This window comes from Callorhinus ursinus, unplaced genomic scaffold (assembly GCF_003265705.2).
Source record: "Callorhinus ursinus isolate GAN/ISIS: 27379988/994484 unplaced genomic scaffold, GSC_fseal_2.0 scaffold1, whole genome shotgun sequence".
NCBI classification, from domain to species: domain Eukaryota; kingdom Metazoa; phylum Chordata; class Mammalia; order Carnivora; family Otariidae; genus Callorhinus; species Callorhinus ursinus.
In genome coordinates, this window is record NW_027397063.1 from 101,824,256 (window position 1) to 101,840,473 (window position 16,218).

Here is a 16,218-nt window from a genome sequence, read left to right on the forward strand (position 1 = left end):
CAAAGCTAAGAAAGGAAGCTGGGTGTACTGGAAAGGGCATGGATAGGCTTTGCCAATTAAGAGACCAGAGTTCAAGCCCTAGCTCTACCACTTGTTAGTCCTATGACCTTTGATTCAGGTACTTTATCTTTTTCTCAATATTTTTAGTTTTTTCCTAATAGAGAAGTGCACACACCTAAATACTTAAATACAGTTTCTGGGAAAAAAAGTTACTATTGAGTCACAAATAATTTCTTTAATTTCTTTCATTATATAATCAATCTCCCACCCCCCTCACTATGTTATTCAAGCTGAATTATATGCACAGGCAGATTGGCTTGTAATCCTACTCAATGAAATTTTTACTAATAAATCTCTTACATAGTTCATGGAGCAATACAGAACATTAGAGCACTACCGTTGGAAATGAAGAGGCAGAGGGAAGGAATCAGTGCTCAGTGTAAAAGTTGGAGGAGAAAAGAGAAGGTATGGAAAGTCCTGAACGAAGCAATAAGAAAAACTTTTCATAGGTCCTGGAAGGGTTTTTAAAGATATTATTTACTCATTTGACAGAGAGAAAGAGAGCACAAGCAGGGGGAGTGGGAATGGGAGAAGCGGGCTCCCTCTGAGCAGGGAGCCCAATGCAGGGCTCGATCCCAGGACCCTGGGATCATGACCCAAGAAGCCAAAGGCAGACACCCAACCAACTGAGCTAACCAGCTAACCAGTCCCTGGAAGTGTCTTTTTAAAGCCCATATTTTTCCTAGAGATTTCCTAGACATATCTGCCAAATGGTACCTTCAAGTTGCCCTGTGTGTGCAAGTGGTCTTGATTTGTGCCCTGAATTTGCCTCTTCAAGGGCTTTAAAATTATAATCACAGCTCTTAAAACATCACAGGAACCTGGGCAGTGATCATTACACCCCACAAAGCATTCTACCCACAAACTATGTCCAACCCAGGCTGGGTTTCCCCTTCACCCAGCTACCTAATGACAGACCCAGTTTTAATTCAGATTTCATAATTCCAATCACTGGGCACTCTAACTTCAAGCTTCTGGAATGCCCCTCCTCATCTTTCTTAATAATATCACCCACTTTGTTCTAGACAAAATGCCAAGTGCTTTCTCTGCACTCCCTTGAATACCTATAACCTCACTACAAGTTAGAAAAGAGCAGGCTCTCTTTACAAATGAGGAAATAACAAGGCTCAGAGAGATTAAGCCATTTGCCCTAAATCAGTGAACACCAGAGCCAAGATGTAAACCCAGGTACACAGGTACACTATTCAGTGTACATTTCAAACTGATGTTATGACAGTCTTGTTCTCCACTGAAATTCCACAGCTTTCAGTCTCTTATTTGAAATAAAATATCCAAACACCCTCTCTTCCTTATCCACCATTCCACTGTAAGGTCCTTCAGAACAGAACAGAGGTCGACTTACTCTGTATTTCCTACCACACCTAGCAATGCAAGAGCTCAGACCTATTTTTTTTAATACTTTATTTATTTGAAAGAGAGAGAGAGAGCATGGGGAGTGGCAAAGGGAGAGGTAGAAGCAGGCTCCCCTCTGAGCAGGGAACTCAATTACATTTGGGGCTTGATTCCAGGACCCTGGGATCGGAGCTGAAGGCAGATGGTTAACTGATTGAGCCACCCAGGTGCCCCAGCTCAGACATATATTTAAGTGATTAGCACCATCCTTCAAAAAGCTATCCCAAAGAAACCCAGGCCAGACCTTTGGGACTCCAGCACTTCACTCCTGTTGAAAATTAATAAATATGGGATGCATCCAAATTATCTGGATGTTCAGACTTCCATAGGAAGCAAATAGGTAGTTTCCTGTTTATGGCCTTAAGGCCTCCTCAATCTTTATCAGATCAGTTCAGTCTCTTCTGTAGCTCTAAGGGAAATACTGGCTAGGACAGATCTCTCTCTGGACTTAGGATTCATATACTTTTCTTCCATTAATGTTCCATTAATGTTCATAGGTGTCTGTTTTTCCTGGTAGCTTGGAGGATGAATACACAAAGCCACAGAGTTGGCAAATTTTATCATTTGAACATCTTTTATCAAGGGGAGGAAATAGACTCAAGCTAATATCTAGTACCCTCTTATCATAAAGTTTCAAAGCAAAATGAACATTTTTATTCTTTCCTGAAGAAATAAACTGTCACAGGACAGTTTATTCCTTTTTTGGCTAGATGTAATTGAGGATAGATATATAAATTTGTCTCAAATGCTTAATAATCCTTATGCACCAGAAACTCAGAATTATCTCTTTTGATGGGCTAATATTTGGGCTGTGAATCACTGTTTCAGACAAGCAGACCATTAAGATGAATTTCTAATCTATAGTAAATGAAGATGATGGAGTCTAAAAAATCTGGAGAAGCATTTAGCACCACAATTCCCTAAATCTCATGATGTGCCTAATTCTTCTCTCTGGAAATATTACAGGTTAAAATTCCATCAGTGGTTGTTCATGTCTGCCTCAGGGCCGGGATATAAGCTCTCATTCATTTGGGCAATTCCCTTGGAGAGAAGGAAACTAACTTCAAATGATTTGGTAATCACCTCAAAAGCATATCTGTCAAAGTGAATCAGCCTGAAAGTTTAGAGAAGTATCTATGTTGTTACTGCTTTGTTCAAATGAGCAGAACCCTCTTCCCCCAGAATTCTGAAAACCTGGCTTCTTCATTTCCTTCAAGCCTTTCCTAAAAGTCACCTTCATGAGGCCTTTCCCCCCACCCTATTGAAAGCTGTAATCTTCCCTTCAACCATCATCAGTCTTCCTTCCCTAATTTGCTTTTCTCCAAAACACTTACTACTGGCTAACAAACTATATATTCATATCTTCTCTCACTCCCTCAATTAAAATGCAAGTTTCATGAGGGCAGGATTTTTTTTCTTGCTATGTCCCTAAGGCCTAAAATGGTGGCTTTGGCAGATACAGGTACTCAGTAATATTTATTGAGTGAATGAGTTAATGAGTAAATAATCTAGGCTAGGAATCTTATTAAAAGTAAGGCCATGAATTCAGAGGTGTCAAACAATAATATATTTTCCTATAGTTTTTATGGGCCAGAATTTATCTTTAGTAAAATCACAGATTCCTTTTTAAAATATGTATATGCCCATAGTCCATGCACTTGGGAAGCAGTCAACAAAATAGAATGTTCCAGGAGTAAAAACATGGCTTTTGAAATTTATCCATTTTTATTTTTATCTCTCAAGCAGTTGCTACAGGTGATAACTTGAGTAGTCAAAAATATGGCACTTTCTGTCCTGGAGCTTAATGGGAGAAACACCCAGCTGAGAACTATGAAGAGCAGTTTTGATTTGTATGCATGTGCATGTTTGTGTATATAGAAATATAGGGGGGAAAATGTAGGATGGAAAGAAAGTCACTCTAAAGTTGTGTGCTTGAGTTTCCCAGATTGGGAAGTCTCTTCTTTGTGGGGAAAGGGGATGCTGTGAGAATAAAAGTAAAAAGAAAAATCAATTTGAAAAAATATATAGATTTTGTTATTGCTAGGCTTTGCACTTATAGCTGATAATAAGGTTATATACTTTGGCAATCTGTTTTATTTAACACTTATTTTAGAAAAATGTTAGACCATATTGAATACAAAATGTTTGAAAACATTTTGACAGATATGCTTCCATTGACTTTGTCTTGAAGAAAAGATGGAAGAGGCAATTTTGGCTTCCCCCTATATTATGAAAATGAATTAGCCAATCTACAAATTTCTAATGTGTCTTAAGCAACATCAAAATGAATGGTAAATAAACTTACCTATTAAGATTTAGTTCACTATTTTATCTTGGTCAGCATCAAATTATAGAATAGATTTTTCTGTGAAAGTTCTGAAATGATAGGAATCCATCCATTCATCTCCATCCTTGAATATAAATGACCCAAGAATTATAAATTGTAGTATATCCATATCAAGAAATAGGAGAACTGACAATTCTAATAAATATGTCTACTGCTGCCAGGCCATGGTGGAAAGTTTAGCCAACTCTTTGATAGACAAATATTTTGGGTTTCCTGTCTTCAGTAGAAACGCTGGCTCTGAGAAACCTCAAATATGCAGAAGAGTTAAGAACACTGCCTTCCAGTTTGGTTCTGCTACTAGCAAACTACTACATGTAGTTTGGCCAATCTGTATTCTCTGGGACTCAGTTTCCTTGTAAGTAAGAGGAAGGGGATGAACTAGATTACCATAGAAGCATCAGAGAATATTAGAAGTAAAGGAGCTTTAGGGATCATTAATCTAACATGTCTACGTTATACAAGAAACAAATTCTAAAGTGCCTATGTCTGTTGGCTATGATAATTTTATTATTAATCTTTCCAGTCAGATTTATAGTAATTTCTCACTCACCCCCAAAAAATGAAATTAAGTTTTCTATTTAAAAAACATGAGTAAAGATATTCTCCAAAATAATTAAGATGTGTCGGGAGTAAATTTCTAACCTTTACATAGCAATGTTAGTCTTAATCATTCCCTGACTTGAAATGTTTTTCACTTGCCTAAGAATGTAAAATGGGTATTAAAATGTAGTTACATATCATATACCCTCCAATTAATTATTTTTGGGGAACAAGAGATGATGACAAAATTTATTGAACCTCTATTATTTGAGAAGCATTTTATGTTATTTAGTTCTTAAACCAATGATCACAATCATCATTTCCATTTTGTAGACTCGATATTAATGGAGTTAAAATAATTTGCCCTAAAATATATTACCAAACAAGTGAATTGCAAAGCTGGGATTCAATCTCAAGTCTGACTGGCCTGAAAGCTTAGGGACTTTTCACTATTCCACATGGCCTGACTGAAGAAATTTTTATTTCAAAATTCTTGGGCAGACCAGGGCTACCCACCTTTGGATAAAAGCTGCACAATAACTTAATGACTTGACAATGCACAGAGAGAACAAGATGCTTGGGTCAAGGTGAAGGAATCGTTACTCAGCTCTCTCTTCTTCCACACCAAAATAGAAATTAAAAAAAAAAATGCTAAAAAGTACAGAGCCACACTCAAAAAAAAAAAAGTGAGAATATTCATGTTGCAGAAGAAGAGGAAACCTATAGCAAAAGTAGAGATTAAAGTATTACAACCCAGATGGAACTATAACCATTATATATGTGATGGCACTTCAGGGACCATGCAAGTATAGAAGTCAAATCTGCCATACACACAGCAAGGGACAAGAAATTCGCTCTCCATGTGAGCCTAGGAGGCAAGACCATCCTGCCTACTCATTTATAAAAGCTAAAATAGCTCTACTCATTCACACAAAATTACAGCATTCCATTTGAGCACAGAAAGACTGTATGAGATCTGGACCAGTATTGATATATAACTGAGATAGATATTAAATTTTATCAAATATTTTAGCAACTATTTTGGATTGAAGTCATTCATATTATAACAACAGATGGATGTTCTCTAGTAATTTATAAATACAAAATCTAGCATTAAGCTTAATAGGAAAACACTAGAAGATGATAATTGGCTTCTAGCTAACACATTTAGACAAATAAGAAAGAAATGTGTCATACAACTTGAAGAAAAGAGGCTAAATTAACATTACTTACAGATGATAGCATTATAGAAATTGAAAAACGAAGAGAGGTAACATTAAAACTATTATAAACTACAAGTCTTCGATAAAAAACAGCCTTCAATAAAAACCACAATGATTCCAAAAGCGTAATGTGAGAGAATATACACAATACGTTCAAACAAGAAAATATAGCTACATGATAATTAGCAAGAAAAATGAAAAACTTCTAAGAAAAAAACTTTACAATGCTCCTGAGAAACAGAAAAATATTTGATCAAAAGAAAAACCTACCTATTCTTATACAAGATTTATAGCACTAGGTTATTAATTTTCCCTCAATTAGTTTACAAATCTAAAAGCATTCCAACCAAATTAAGAAAAAACTTTTTTTTTAATGAAACAAGCTAACTCAAAAGTTCATAGGAAGAATTATACAAGCAGTAATAGCCACTACATCATAACACTTATGTTATGGAATGAGCTGTGTCCCACCAAATTCATTAGGTTGAAGCCCTAACCTCCAATAGCTTTGAATGTGATTGTACTCGGAGATAGAGCCTTCAAAGAGATGATTAAGTTAAAATGAGGCCATTAGGATGGACCCTAATCCAATCTAACTGGGTGTCCTTATAAAAAGAGGAGAATAGGGGGATACCCAGAGAGACGGAAGGCTGCTCATGCACAGACAAAAGGCCATGTGAGGACACAGAAAGAAGTATCTACAAGCCAAGAAGAGAGAACTCAGGAGGAACCTCACCTGCCAACACCTTGATAGAGAACTTCCAGCTTCCAAAAGTGTTAGAAAATAAAGTTCTGTTTAAGCCACCTACTCTGTGGTATTTTTTTATGGCAGTCCTCACAGACTAATACAATACATTCCACACAAAATTAGTGAGCATAAATGTCAGGCAAATATGCTTATGAGTTAGGTTTTTAATAATAATTGATGTTATTAATAATCTGGCCCTGAATGTTGGAAACAATCATAAATTGTAGAGCCAAGGAGAGCTACTCGCTTAAGTTACTATGGGAATCACCCAAATGTTATCTACTCACCGAAAATTCTGTTAAAATAACAGTAATTTGTTAAACTGGTTAAATAATTCAACCCACAGTATTTTTCCTCCTAGTCTTCTCAGTTACCATATATAAATAAATCAAAGTATTTATTGCCTGTTCTCTAGATACAGATCAGGTAACATAAGGGATATAAAAAGATTTCGTATGCACAAGATCCTTTTACTTTCATTAGGGAAATGAGACCTATGCCAAAAAATGTAAGCAAGAATAAAATATTCCCATATAAAGTAATACTTGTATGTTGGCTAACTGAACATAATAATAAAAAAGAAAAATTAAAAAGAGTAATACTTGTAGATATTTTAAGTTGTCATTCTTATTAGTGGACAGTTTCCCAGACTTTAACATCCGTTTTTTTAATTTACAATTTCCTTCCTTTCTCTCTCTTCCTTATTCCTTGAAACTGTGATCAAGTGTTAGTTTCTATATAAAACCACTTTGGGGCACCTGGGTGGCTCACTTGTTAAGCGTCTGCCTTCGGCTCAGGTCACGATCCCAGGGTCCTGGGATCAAGAACCGCATTGGGCTCCCTGCTCTGCGGGAAGCCTGCTTCTCCCTCTCCCACTCCCCTTGCTTGTGTTCGCTCTCTCTCGCTGTCTCTCTCTCACTGTCTCTCTCTGTCAAATAAATAAATAATCTTAAAAAAAAACCTGCTGCCTTTTTATTATTTTTAATTTCAAGTTTTTATTTAAATTCCAGTTAACATTCAGTGTATTATTAGTTTCAGGAGTAGAATCTAGTGATTCATCACTTACATACAACACCCAGTGCTCAGCACAAGTGCCCTCCTTAATGCTGCCTCCTTTTCAAAATGTTTTTACCTTGCCTAGTGAGTGTCCATGAAAAGAAAAAGAATATACTGTCACTACTGACTACAAGATGTGGTTTAAAAATTTTATATTTTAGGGACACCTGGGTGGCACAATCAATGAAACATCCAAGTCTTATTTTGGTTCAGGTCATGATCTCAGGGTCATGAGATGAAGCCCCCCCCAACCCCCTTGGCTCCATTCTCAGTGGGGAATCTGCTTGAGATTCTCTCCCTCTCTCTGAAATAAATCTTTTTAAAAAAAATTTATATTTTACTTTTCTACATTAAATTACAACTAGTTATCATCTCTGAAACCTGTAATCTATGTTGGATGAACAAAACAAAAAAAAATAGCAGTTAACAAAGAACTTGGTAAATGGATAAATGGTTATAATTCCAAGAAGCCCCAGTTGGCTATTATTTAAAGGAATATTCTGCTATTTTAAGAATTACTGATAGCCAGTATTTATCTTTTATCGTTCCAAACTCCTTGACCTTGTATGCTATTTTAATCACAATTCTCATAGCCCATTTTTTTTGCCATTTTCCTCTATTGTTCCCCTTCAGTATTACATATTTGCTTCCCTTTGTAGTTTATTTGACCCATACAGATCTTATTTTTTTTTAACTAACTCCACATTGTTACGTTCTCATTAAGCTTATTTCATATGCCTAGCATAATTTTGACTCTTATTTACCCCTCAGTGCAAATTTCTTCACTTCCTCAGAGTCTATATTTGTTTTAAGACCAAAAAAGAATAATTAAAATACAGTTGAACCAATCGAGGAAAAAAGTATTATTTTTAGATACTAGCTTGCAATAAGTGATTAAAAAAAAAGTCTTGAAAGGAAATTAAGTGTATATTTATACAGATGAAATAAACTAAAATTTTAAAGGAAAAATACTAAAGAAGAAATTGAATATGAAAGATTCCATTTAAGTGAATTTTCATTGCTATAAATCACAAAGCATAATTTGACATTCAGTCTTCTAAATACATTTTCAGTGATGTCTTGATGAAATGTCATGTTACATACTAGAAAACTGGCTCATAGATGTTCAATGCATAGGTTTCTTCAAATATATATAAACTTACTAAAAATTATGGTGTTATAATTTTCTGCCCTCAGCAAATGTTTGTAAACAGATTTCAGAAGGTTGTAGGCTTTTGGAGTAACACCATTAAGGAAAGAGCTGCTTCTGTTTTTAGTAAGATGCCCCTTTGCCAAAGGTGTAACCAAAATTATTAGGTCATACCTGTTGCCAGACTTATCATTTTTGGTGATAGAGTACTATGTTTTTGCAAAGTCCCTTTGTCTGGCACCTTCAAAGTTCACAAAAGAGTGATCCCCAACAGTTAAGGCCAATGGGAAAGCTGACATATTCCAACACCTCCCAGTACTTCAAGGAAGTCTGATTTCAGCTCCACCCAACTATCATTTCTCAGTCCTTACTGTGTGCAAAGCTTTGGGCCAGGCACTGAGGAGTTACGGAGATCGGAAGCCACAAAAATGATCTCAAGAAAATTGCCCTCAAGGAGATGCCTTCAAGCAAAAGAATAAGAAACACAAGTAACTGTAATTCAAAGTAAAATAACTTATTTGTACAAATGGAGATAAAATAATTGTGATAGGGAGACCTGGGGAGAGAAGCTCTGACTAGAAAAGCCTTCAGGATTTTCTAGTGCTGAGTAAGTATGTCAAGTCAAGTTGACTTGAATTATGAGGAAAAGATATTTTAGGCTAAACAGAGACAAAGATGTTTGAAACTGCATGGCTTGGTCAAAAATGGTGAGGATTATGGAATAGGGAAGGATATAATGCAAAGAAAAACTGGAAAGGTATCCAGACCAGATTGTGAAGGCCTTGAATATCATGGTAAAAAGTTTGCATTCACACCCCTCTGCCTCACACATGCTCCAAAAGTAGCCAAGATTTCATCTATGTTAGAATCACTTCAAGATCGTACCCTCCAGAATTTATTTACCCCTTGATACATTTTCATAATATTGATTCTTGATTGCTCACTCTCATGCTCTCAGGTTAAAACAAACTAACAACTTGTATTGAGCTTAGATTAATATTCTGCATCTTTAATTTTATTATTGTATCTAACCTTTCTCCCACTTACTGAAACACTGCCAACGTAAAAGACATTGGTTGACAGTTCTTCCATCTCAGCCCTGTACAGAAATTCTACATGCTTCTCATGAAAATTATGTAGCAACAGCACCTCACATTTATAGAGAGCTTTATTGTTTGCCACCCATTTTCAAATACTTTGTGAATCTGTCACATAGTATTAGCAACTAACATTTTTTGTGCTGTTGTAGTTTGTCAAGCACTATGCCAAGCTCTTTATGTACAATGTTACAACCCCATTTAGAAATGAGAATATTAAGGTTATTGACATTAAGGGACTTCACAAGGTCACAGAACTAATAAATAGGGAAGAGATCAGGGCTTACCCTAGAAATTTTTACCTTAACCATCATGCTTTTATTTCCTGTATAAACACACACCCACGCCCCAAAAGTAATTTTGACATTTTAATCAACTCAACAAAACATTTTTGTAAATCAATTATTTTATAAACTTTGTTCTACAAAATTTCCTAATTTAAACTAGCATTAAATTGATCTACTGGTTCAATTCATCCAAAATTGTCAAAAATGTATCATGTAATCTTTATTTATATGGACTGCACCAGGCCAAGACAAAAATAATGCATTCAAAATTGGATGCCAAAGTTTATGCATTAGAGTATAAATAGTTGCAAATGCACCAATGGTAAAGCAACCATTCTGAAGTCTAAACATCTCATTTTTTATTTTAAAATTCTAAGTTTACCATTTTAATATAAAACAGTTTTTTAGAGAAGTGGGGAAGGGGCAGAGCAAGAGGGAGAGAGAGAATTTTAAGCAGGCTCCACGCCCAGCATGGAGCCCAATGTTGGGGGAGGATCCTCGATCTCACAACCCTGAAATCATGACCTGAGCCAATATCAAGAGTCAGACATTTAGGGGCACTTGGTTGGCTCAGTTGGTTAAGTGTCTGCCTTTGGCTCAGGTCATGATCCCAGGGTCCTAGGATCGAGCCCCACATCAGGCTCCCTGCTCTGTGGGGGGAGCCTGCTTCTCCGTCTCCCTGCCACTCCCCTTGCTTGTACTCTCTCTCTCTGTCAAATAAATAAAATCTTTAAAAAAAAAAAGAGTCAGCCACTTAACTGACTAAGCCACCAGGTGCCCAATGAAACACATTTTTTAAGAAGAAAATTAAATAACTAAGCTTTCTGAGGTCAGGGTCAGAAATGAAATGTTTAATCCCTCAAGTATTATCCTCCTTCAAAATTTAATCTACTGAATGTTATAAATGTGGCCCTGGAGGAGTTGAGGCTTTTATTTCACAGACAAGTAGGATGGTTCACGGGGCAGGTCTTCTGAACACTGCCAGTAGTGTGCTTCTGTTCTTCTTGTGAGGCTTTCCTATCCTTCTACCTCCCAATGTAACAACACTTTCCTGTGAGATTACTCACTGGATCCATTCTTGCCCCTCCTTAAGAAGGTCATTACCAGTTGGAGAAAAAGTGAAGCCTAATAAAAACCACAGGAGTACTATTAAACTGAATTTAAGCAAATATTTTATCAGAAAAAGATGAAAGTTTTCTTCCTATTTGTTAAGGAAATATCATTTTGATGCTATACGTAATAGAACTAAGCAAGAAATTCAGGTCCTATAAGGAAATTGCTGGCCTGGTGAGGTTCTACCAGAGAAAAGAGAAAAATGCCCTTTTAGGAAGCTTTGCTATCCTAAGTTAATTCTAAAAATCTCATAGTTCTGAGATTTTAAATGATAACTGCAAATTTGAAAAAAAAATCCAAGATGGAAAACCAGGTAATAATAATATAGTGAGTGAAAACCATATGTTCAAGGCAAGTACCCAGCTCCTCAACAAAATTCCCAAGAGAACAAATACATGGGACCCCTGATCAAAGAGAAGTAAAGGAGAGAAAAATATATTACATATAAAATATTATTATTCTGGAGACAGATACAAGGAGTCTTCCTCTTGAAAGATAACATGAGCCAAAACAACTTTACTGGCCATTTTGGGAATCATGATTGACCAAGTCAGGGAGTTAAACATGCTCTGCAGAGGACTGAACAGGCCTCAGGAACTCCGTAAATAAAACGGTAGGAATTATGATGACAACTTATCTATACTTTTTTACCTTAAGAATCCATTAAGGTAGGGCGCCTGGGTGGCTCAGTCAGTTAAGCAGCTGCCTCCAGCTCAGGTCATGATCCTAGGGTCCTGGGATCAAGTCCCGCATCGGGTTTCCTGCTTGGTGGGGAGCCTGCTTCTCTCTCTCCTTCTGCCTGCCTCTCTGCCTACTTGTGCTCTCTATCAAATAAATAAATAAAATCTTAAAAAAAAAAGAATCCATTAAGGTAAATAGATGGGTTCTCTCATAGGAAAGAGGAATTTTTCAAAACATTATTTGGCATACTATAAATAAACCATACTTAAATTTACAATGTATAGGCATGTATGTTCCAGAAAATATTAGCATGAAAGCCCAAGCAAAATAATTTGAAAAATCTTACTCACTTCATTTATAGTTAGCAGCACTAGGGAAGTCAATGTTTCTGGTAAAAAATGACCACTTTACATATTTTTTTAAAGATTTTATTTATTTATTTGAGACAGAGAGAATGAGCGAGAGCAGGTATGGGGGGAGAGGGAGAAGCAGACTCCCCGCTAAGCAGAGAGCCTACTCTGGGCTCAATCCCAGGACCCTGGGATCATGACCTGAGCTGGAGGCAGAGGTTTAACCAACTGAGCCACCCAGTTGCCCCCATTTTACATCTTTAATAAAAAAAGATCTATTGCACTGTGAATTATGTAATACTGTTGAATCACAGACCTGTACCTCTGAAACAAATAATACATTATGTTAAAAAAAAAAAAAAGAAGAAGAAGATGATAGTAGGAAGGGAAAAGCGAAGGGGGGGAAATCAGAGGGGGAGATGAACCATGAAAGACTATGGACTCTTGAGAAACAAACTGAGGGTTCTAGAGGGGAGGAGGGTGGGGGGATGGGTTAGCCTGGTGATGGGTATTAAAGAGGGCATGTACTGAATGGAGCACTGGGTATTATGCACAAACAATGAATCCTGGAACACTACATCAAAAACTAATGATGTAATGTATGGTGACTAACATAACAAAAAAAAATGTAAAAAATAAAAAAAGATCTATTTCAAAAACTGTTGATTCTGTATTAACAAGTAAAAAAACTAAAAAAAGGGGGGGTCATTCCTTTTCTTTCATTCCTTTATATACTTTCAACTTTCCCCTCTTCTAAATGTTCTTTTTCTGCCTTTCCTTCCCTCTATTTCTTTGCTCTCATTCATTATCAAAGGATGATGACACTCACAAATGAGAATCTAGGTAAAATAGTAAACCCACAACACTGACATACCATCCTCATTTATTTTTTTCAATATCTGAGAAAAAATTATCTCCCACTTCATTGTGTTTTAAATAACCTTCTCAGAGTATAAACTATTTCACAGAACTGACTTCATATCTCTATTAGTCTAAGCCCCCTAGGGCAGGAACAACTAAACCCAATTCTATCACCAGGGACCAACCAGCTCAAGGTCTGGGATGAACAAGTGGTGTTAACGTGTGTCAGTCACACTAACAAGCTTTTTCTGAAAGGGCCAGCAGAAAAAATTCTCAACTTGTGGGCTAGTCTCTGCCACAACTACTCAACTCTGCCATTACAGCATGAAAGCAGCCACAAATAATTTACATAAAGGAAAGGGCATGGCTCTGGTCCAACAAAACTTTATCTACAAAAAGGTGGGCAGCCTGTATTAAAATAAAACTTTGTTCACAAAAAAAAGTGGGCTGCCCACAGCATCATAATTTACCAGCCCCTACTACAGAAAAAGTTTAGGTGCTTATGAGGAAGCCTAACCACAAAGGCTAAAGGGTGAGTCTAAAAACACTGCAGTTTAAGTGAGAATTATTTGCAGTTTGTCCATAAATAAAATATGGTTGTCTTCAGGTTTTTAAACTTTATATAAATGGTATAGAGTAAATGGCTTCCTACAACATTATGTTATTGTTGACACCTGTAGCCACAGCCTCTATTTGTAATGGTTGTATAATATTCAATTGTATCAACAGACCACAATTTATCCCTGCTCCTGATGATGTACATTTAGATCTCTAATTTTTAACTATCGAACAATGCTGCAACAGTCTTGTTGAACAAGTGCAATATTTCCTGAAGTGAAATACATAGAAATGAAATCGCAGTCACTAAACATAAGCAAATTCAGCTTTACTAAACAGTTCTGTGGAAGCAGAATAGTACCTCAAAGAGGTATTACTACACAAACATGAGCTCATCAATTTATAAGCTGAGTAGCAGTATGTAATACCTAAAATTACTGTTCGTCTGTGGTTAGAGAAAGCTATGACTGCTTTTCAGTATGAATAACCATGCAGTACAATTTATTGTGCCATTTCTTTACTAATATGTAATGCCAATTCCATTATTATATCTAATTTCTACATATAGCTGGATGTTTCTTAGTTTTTTATTCTATTCCCTTTATCTAGCTCTGCTTCAATATCGTTGCATTTGATTACCATTGCTTTATAATCTCTATCATTTATAATGTACTGTTTTGTAATTTTACTTTCAAAACTGTTTTAGCAACTCTTGGTATTTTGTTCTTCCATATAAAGAATTCTCAGAAATTCTCTCTTCAAATATTGTTTCTCTGATTTTCTATTATTTTCTCTTCTCCTATATGTCTTCTAGAAGCCTCTCAATTTATTTTCCATCTCTTACAATTACTCTATTCCTTTTTTTATTTAATTGCTTTCTCTATGCTTTGCTCTGGACCAGGTCCTTACACTCTTTTCTAATTAGTTTCTTTCTACAGTGTCTCTCATTGCATGACTTGCAGAAAGTAAGGGGAAAGAAAATATTCAGGAATCCCCAGTTGGCAGTCAAACTCATTTTTCCAGGAAGCAATATTGTACAAAAAGCTCTCTCTCTCTCTCTCTCTTTAATGGTATTAGTATCCTTGGACATTTCAGGAATGCTGTGGGTTGAAGAGGCTTTTGAGAACTGGCGTGTGAACTAGCCACTATACAGAACACTTGGTTCTAAGAGAAAAATGTATTCTAGGTTCCAAACAATGGACTTCAAAATGAATTTTTAAAATACAGTTTGTAAGATGGAAATTGCTTTATAAACAAACTCACATTTTTTATGTGAGATAAATTTTGTTTATACATGTACCATAATCCCAACTCCCTCCACTTGTAAATAGATTTTTCAGTGTCCTCCAAAATTACCTATTGTCATTTCTTTAAAAGATTTTATTTATTTATTTGACAGAGAGAGACACAGAGAGAGAGAGAGAACACAAGCAGGGGGAGTGGGAGAGGGAGAAGCAGACTTCCCGCCGAGCAGGGAGCCCGCCCGATGCAGGGCTCGATCTCAGGACCCTGGGATCATGACCTGAGCCGAACGCAGATACTTAATGACTGAGCCACCCAGGTGCTCCCTACCTATCCTCTTAATAACATAAGAAAAATGTTTAGTTCTCTAAAAGCCAATTCTGAAGCCTAGAAAAGTTTTCTTTGGCACTGAAGAATTATAATACTAAAGAAAGCAAATAGCCTGAATCCTCACTGAAGATAATTACCTGGACAATTTTATAAGGGTTTCTGTGGATATTCTCTTAATCACTGGGCCCATGAATACTAAACCAAACCAAAAAATGCACCCTTCCATACCATCATATGCTCATGGATATGTGGTTAAATTTCTTATGCGTGATCCTTAATGTGATGGGAAAATAAGTTTATTCCCTTCCATACCACCATTAGCTTCTTCATCTGCCAAAATTTTAAATACCACATCACTGGTTCTTAAAACAAGTACCATGGTAAACTCCTTCACCCAGGGACGCTCAAGGAAAAATTATTAAACAAAGACCATCTTTGGAGTCTATTCACTTCGGCATTTTTTTTTTCCATTTATAAACAGTTTATTCAGTTCCGTTATAGTGGGTAAGTTCCCAGCTAAATGCACAGATACAAGCGAGGTGCCCCTTGGTTAATGCAGGAGCCAGCGGGTTACATGGGACGGGGCATGAGGCAAGGAAGGAGCACCAAGGTTTCAGAGTCAGACCCCGCCAGAGCCCCTGAGTGGAAGGGTGGACTCACCGCCTGCCCCACACTGACCCCGCTGCTTCCTTCTCACAGCTGGGCATCCTGTGGGGTGTGTCTTCAACACTGCAGCATCTCAGTGAGGCCAGGGGAACAGATATTAAAGGGAGTCCATGTCCTGGTGCCCCTCAACTGTTGTTGCTTTGTAAGTCCCATGCTAGCATGTGAACAGGAATTTTGGAATCCTCCAGTAACCATGGGCACTTTGGCATTTTTGATACTTCTTTCCTTTCCATCTCTTTCTCCAACTCAAATATCAACAGCTTTTTAAGAAATATTCTATCCTCTTATATTCCAACAGAATTCCTCCTTGAATACTCTAAATTAGTGCTTCCCTTCGTACATAAGATTCACAATTCCACAGTAACTTCATTACAAAGTAATCACCATCTAAGAAATTCATAAAGGATATGACTTAACAAAAACATAATGAGGCACTTTTCTTAGAAGTATGTGCATTATAAAAAAAATTGTCTCAACACAAAGGAATATATTTTTA

At 36.6% G+C, this 16,218-nt stretch overlaps 1 long non-coding RNA gene across 11 annotated transcripts in view; it reads right to left on the reverse strand.

Annotated features, from left to right (window-relative positions):
• LOC112822377 (uncharacterized) overlaps positions 1-16,218 on the reverse strand; it is a 153,516-nt gene that overhangs the window by 106,526 nt on the left and 30,772 nt on the right. For 8 of the 11 annotated variants that reach the window (XR_012380093.1, XR_012380094.1, XR_012380099.1 and 5 more), the window contains 2 exons: positions 4,877-5,080; positions 3,779-3,884 (listed from right to left, as the gene is read on the reverse strand). This is a non-coding gene — a long non-coding RNA (uncharacterized lncRNA). Of the gene's footprint in view, positions 1-3,221; positions 3,454-3,778; positions 3,885-4,876; positions 5,081-16,218 lie in introns of those variants that run through there. The other 3 variants (XR_012380101.1, XR_012380102.1, XR_012380097.1) reach the window with 2 other exon arrangements.